The following is a 5616-nucleotide window of genomic DNA, read 5'->3' on the forward strand; positions in this document are numbered from 1 at the left end:
TTGTGGCACTACCTCAGTGCTGCATTGTGGCATGACATAATGAACAACGATATGGTTTTTGCGCCGCAATCCATGGTGCTCGCATAGCAAGTTCCATCATGACAGGATGAGTCAAGTGTGCCCTCTTGTATTGACTCCCCATCTGACATATGACTCACCAAAAACACATGCTACAATATACAATTCACTTTCAGCAAAGCAAACAACCAATAAATGGCACCACTTTCTCAGCCTGTTTTGGAAATCCACAAAACGTAGGTGAGAAGGATGCAAACGCATATTCCACTTCCACAGTCATGCAACATGCCGCAGCCATCAGGCTGGTTTACTAAAACATAAGAGTACAATTTTGCATGTGCTGAAATGACATAACAAACATGCTGACCTAGCACAAGGCTGGAGACATGACAAGTGCGTATAGTCATAGATGGATGGGCAACATGCAATGAAGTGATGAAAATGCCAGTGCACGCAAGGCTCATGATAAAATATAATTAAGTGTTTTCCAAGACAGCAACAGCAATACTTTTCCACCTTTCTCAGCACCCAGCATTCCATACAAGTTGCAGTGACTGTGACATTGATGACTCACGAGCAATGCTCGCCTGCATACAACATTTGTAAGGACAGTACAATGTACATCACTAATAATAGAGCTGTACATTTTGGGAAGTCTTTAGGGAATGACAATTTTACAAAGCCATAAAATGTGAGCGTTAACTGAGCATGTCCATTAATGAGCTGCACGCACCAGCCGCTACTGGCAAAATGAATTGCTGATATAATGACATGCAATGGATTAATTATACACTGCAATACCTCAATAGGTTTAAAATGTGGGCAAGATGATAACGAAGTACCGGCGTGCCCTTGTACACCCCTGCAACATAAGTGCTAGTGTTTCTCTTAGTTTGCCAGCATTCCTTTGTCACGCTCAAAGACAGACATAAAGGTAGGGGCAGGTATCAATATATCACATTTTAGTGCGAGTCAGTAGACTTAAATAATACCAAAACAATGCTCTCTCTCTCACAAGTAGGAACCTCGCACGCCCACTCCCCATCACGTCAAGATCAATACAAGCCACTGGTACGCACCACCAGTGAAAACACAAATTTCAAGTCCCTAATTCAAACGCCTTTGTCAAATAAGTGCGGCTTCACACTTGCACCGCTTGGGGGAATGTCGAGCTGCAGGTTTTCTCACAATTTCCGCACAGATTTTCAGTCATAACAACGCATTTCACCGTGACCCTTCTTAAAGCAAGGTCCCTACGTGGTTCATGGTAATGCAGCTCAAGAGGTTGTACTTGTAGAACACAATTTTTCGTTCAAGAGTGTAATTTGTAATACAAGATGTGGGAAATATACGGTGAAATTTATGTGTATATATATATATATGTATGTTTATACATACATATACATGTATATATGTATAGATCTAAGTGCCGGAATGTTTTTTAAAACTTCATAATAACTTGCTAACCCATAAACCCGTGCAAGGTTCTGTGCTCCGGTATGCAAGCCGCCAATCGAGCTGCCTGAAGGAGATACGTCAGTAGAAGAAGAAAACAAAAACGCCAGCAGGTTAAAAAGACAGATTTGCCGTGGTGTCTTTTTTATAACTTCCGGGAGAGTGTTCTTTTTTGAGTGTCGTACCTTTTTGCAGACAGTGGCGTTCTTTTATATGACATTGACCTGCGGCCTAAAAATCGGGAAAAATGGCCTGTTCACGAGTGCCGCACAACCCGAAAGCGCTCACGCTTACGTTCGCGACACGTATTCAGCGGCGAAATCTTACTAATAGCCAATCATCTTGCGCGCATTGTATCATGCGTGCCGCATGATCGCTTTTGTGAATATACCAGCGGCCATGCTGTTTTGACCATATGCATAAACCCGCCGGTATTATGACCGCGATCGCATGACGTTTCTATTACGTCATTAATGCCCAGGCAGCTTCTGAAATTGGCTCCCAATGAACTTTTTGCACCTTTCGGGCGTGTAACTCAGGAGCCACAGCGTTTCCGGTCTTAAAAAAGGACAAGACCGTAATCTGCGTCAAAATGTCCTCGTGATGGCTGTTTTCAGTTCAAAACGCCATACAAATGTGGAACATTTTCTTTGAGACTCAACAACACTTCTGAAACGCTGTGGCCACGCCTGTCTCTCCTCCTGACAGAAAGGGCGAACACCATGGGGAATCCAGCGTCGCAGTGAAAGGTTACATGCAAAACCAATTACTTGGACACGTCAGTCATAATGCCACTCGAGTGACGTGTCATGACGCGAACATGGAAATTTTGCTCGTTGTGGCAGAAAGCGACGAAACTATGAGGATACGTAGACTTTTTACGCAGCTTTTTTCCGTAAAGTAAACCACATACAACTGAACAATATGGCTTCTGCCTATTAGAAACAAGGGTATCAGTAGTACTGGCCGTGTCTCCCATCCCCGGTGCGTAAAATGATATTGCGTTGGAAGTATAAGATAGCTGTAGTAGTACGACATGGAAGCTTGCAAAATAAGTGGATCTTGAAATGCGTATTACATATAATGCGCGAGCTTCAAATTAAGGAGAATCCTTCACATCTGAAGGTATTAAAGCAGGCATCAGTTAGGATGAAGAAGGCTCACTTATAGCTAGTGTTGTAGTGTTTCTTGTGGAAAAGGCTGCTCCGGACAATACAATTTCTCTGTTTAGTACATATGCTCTTTAATACGGCATTGTTTGCTCCGGTCATCGTACCTTCGCATGCCATTGATTGTGAGCCAATTGACCGCCGTCATGTCTGGAAATCGTGCTCACGATCGGCAGATATGGACAACTCGTCCAGGACACGTTTCCTGACCTTGATCGCCGCATGGCTGAATGGGATGACAGGGTTTAAGAGCGTTATTTTGAGGTCACCAATGTGAAGATGGCCTTGACATACTGTAGGCCTTATTCCCCCCCCCCCCCCATTTTCGCGGACGTGTAGCTCAGGAATCAGGCTATTTTAGATCTTCTGAAAGGCAGGTCTTTGAACTGCGTCCAGTGCTGTTGAAGATGGCTGTTCCAGTTACAAACGCCGTTAGAAACGTGCAACACATTCTTTAGGGGGGGGGGGCAGTGCAGCGAGATGTGTCGCAACAAGTGCAAGAAACCCAGTTCCAGGTTCCGAAGTCGATCTCCTCATGTTGGACAGCCACGCGCCGGGAACCAAAGTAACGACACGCGCGTGCGCCAAGTTCTCCACTCTTGAAATGCCGTGAAAAGAGCTCGCCCTCATTTTCGACCCCTGCTGTCGCTGCGATCCGGGATTCCAGGCTCAGCCAAACAAAGTAAGATGTACAGGTGATTCCTGAAGGCTGCGCGGACAAATAACATCATGGGATCAGTCGTGCTGCATTACGGTAGCATGCATTTCAGACCGCACGACGTGGCAGCTGCCAACGGTCAACCCATGTCGTACATCGGCTCCTTTCCTGCCAGCATCACTCTCCAGGGTAGGACAGCTCACGAAGCAGTCCACGTCTTTGGTGAAGTTCGTAGGATGCTGCTCTCCTGATACGCCTATTACCCTGAAGCCTGTCCGCCATATGCCAACGGAGAATTGGGACAAGTAAAGCATCCGCGTCTGAACAACCTGCAACGAGCCTGCTGTTGGCGCTGGTAGTCGAGCAACCGTGTCCTCGCGACAAAGAAGGAATGAGAAACGAGCGGCTGATGGCCGATTCTGCGCCATCCCGCATTTGCGAAGACGTGACGGCAGGCGTTTTCTCTCACGCTGGTAGTCATTTGCTCATCAACGTGAACAGGCTATGCGTGACCGATTGGTTTTGCATTTGCCAGGGGCGACAATTTAGCCGGCTATCAGACCTAAGTCGCCCAGAGTATTCGGCGTCCCAGTCCGTTTCTGCACGGATCGAGGTCCTCAAGACGTCACGCCAAGACCGTCGGGGTGCTCCGTCAGATCGTCCCCCACCCGGAAGAAGATGTAGGGGAGCCAGAAGACATGCCGTAGCGGACAGTTCCAACACCGATGCTGTCTATCCAGGCTTTCTATAGGGAAGAGGACGTTCATCAGTGCTGCCAGCTATAGATACGTGAATTTAAAGTGAAGCTATCACAGCGAATGGATGTGTCTCACGTGGCCGAACACAGTGAGTCGTTGTGACGCTTGTCGTGCGCCGTCTCGTCTAACAGCTACTGCGAACGCGACGGCTGGTAAGCAACCCAACTGACAGGCACCTTACAGTATTGCAGCCCTAGGTGGTGGACTTGGAACCAAGGATACGCAGTTTGCTCAATAGATGGCAAAGCGAAATAGTAATTTGAGCCGTTTCAAGGCATTTTTAGTGATGCGAGGCACGGGGGTGGTTTGTTTTCTTCCTCGTGAATTTACCATTAGAAAGAAAATATTGCACCGTGTATTTGTCTGCATTGCCAGGTGTTGGCTCACTAAACAAGCGCTAGTGTGTGAATTGCAGGAGGTTAACTCAGCCGTCACTAGATGGTGCTGTATGTGGTTTTTTGGTGACAAGTTGCTTCAGCGAATTTCGAAAGTGCTGCTTGACGACCAAGAAGCATGTGATGAGTCTTGCAGGGTGTTTGAAATGTGTTGCAAGGACCGTCTAATGCAGAACATGAAAAGAGCAGAACTTGAGAGATGTGGAGAGATAAATACAATGATTGCGCGCCGTCGTGCCTTGCCAAGGACAACGTAGCGCCAAATGTGTGCAGCGGAACTCATACTTACCTGGCTCAGGGGATACCGTGATCACGAAGGGCGGTTCCCCCATGGCGAGGCCCTTCCATTGCACTTCGGTTGGGTTGACCCCTGCGATTACCCACAATGTGGGTAACTCGGGAGTACAATTTTGTTAGCGGGGTAGGTTGCGTTCGCGCTCCAACCCTATTTACCAATGAATGAGATAAAACAGTGAAGGGGGCGGGAAAACCGCTGCGCAGCGGGTGGAATGCGTTAGGCACCCGGGAACCACCTGAACCTATTCAGATAAGGTTGGTCTGACGGGCGGAGTACGATCTTCAACGTTGCAACGTTGTGCTGTAAGGAGCGTACGGTATAGAGCAAATTCACTTGACACAGAGAATACAGAGTCGAGGTCCCAATTTCTAAACATAGCACTGAAACAACTTCGACGCATTAGCCCGCCATGATGCCCCTCAAGGTTTCAATACGCCTGCTGATTTGTTTTGCGGGACTCTTTTCGGGCATGAGTACATGCCGCTGAAAATTTTGTGAACTCTGACGCCAGGTGGTGCCCACGTGCCTTGTTTTATTTACACCTATCGCACCTGAGCAACGTGCTGGAGCTTTACGAATGCTGTTGTCATTGCCTCCTCAAATGTTATGTGGCCACCGTATGGTGGCCGTAAGAAATTCGCGAATACTCATTTGAGTGTTCCCCTCCACGGAAATCTTTAGTAAAAGGCGAAAGATTTGTGCGTTTTGAAGGGAAACCAGAGATCCCGTCCGGCGCGTCAACTGGAAAACTGAGCATGTGTGCCGTGGATGGCCGTCACCAGTTTATAGCGTTGGCGCGGCCGTTTCGTGTCCTTCTACTTGATGCTTGGACCGGTGCATACACGTGCGTGGGTTGCGTTTGCGC

General features: G+C 47.5%; 2 non-coding genes across 2 annotated transcripts; one reads left to right on the forward strand and one right to left on the reverse strand.

The window, feature by feature from the left end:
- The first annotated feature begins 4734 nt into the window (after nucleotides 1–4734).
- LOC119094643 (U1 spliceosomal RNA) lies at nucleotides 4735–4901 on the forward strand. Its single transcript, XR_005093785.1, has one exon. It is a non-coding gene; the product is annotated as a U1 spliceosomal RNA (small nuclear RNA).
- A 460-nt stretch (nucleotides 4902–5361) lies between these two features.
- On the reverse strand, nucleotides 5362–5475 carry LOC119094646 (U5 spliceosomal RNA). The gene has a single exon (XR_005093787.1). It is a non-coding gene; the product is annotated as a U5 spliceosomal RNA (small nuclear RNA).
- Nucleotides 5476–5616: the final 141 nt, after the last annotated feature.

The sequence above is a fragment of the Pollicipes pollicipes genome, unplaced genomic scaffold (genome assembly GCF_011947565.3).
Source record: "Pollicipes pollicipes isolate AB1234 unplaced genomic scaffold, Ppol_2.1 Scaffold_4002;HRSCAF=4701_pilon_pilon_pilon, whole genome shotgun sequence".
NCBI lineage: Eukaryota > Metazoa > Arthropoda > Thecostraca > Pollicipedomorpha > Pollicipedidae > Pollicipes > Pollicipes pollicipes.